The sequence below is a fragment of the Pteropus vampyrus genome, unplaced genomic scaffold (assembly GCF_000151845.1).
Source record: "Pteropus vampyrus isolate Shadow unplaced genomic scaffold, Pvam_2.0 Scaffold105, whole genome shotgun sequence".
Taxonomy (NCBI): domain Eukaryota; kingdom Metazoa; phylum Chordata; class Mammalia; order Chiroptera; family Pteropodidae; genus Pteropus; species Pteropus vampyrus.
The window spans coordinates 1,453,463-1,453,789 of record NW_011888886.1 but is presented as its reverse complement, the minus strand read 5'-3'; positions in this window follow the sequence as shown (position 1 = coordinate 1,453,789).

The window sequence follows — 327 nt, the reverse complement described above, 5'->3', positions numbered from 1 at the left end:
CATTTTAAAGGGGTGAAACAAATGCTTGTGAAACCACCGTGGACCCGACATCTAGGGCCTTAGTGATGACTTAGGACCAGGTGTGAGACCCCCCCGTCAGGCCCTCCTCCCTTCCCTTCTCCAAAGTAACCACCACCCTGACTCCTGCGTGCAGTCTTTCCTTATTTCCCTTTTTATATTATCTGTCTTCACCTCTCCTATATGGAGTCCTAAAATGTACCTACTAAATTTCAGGGTCTTCACCTTCTTCGTGGGAGTGTCATGCCGTAGGCGATCTTTCGGGACTTATTTTTCTCGCTTATACTAAGTTGCTAAGCAGCATCCGTG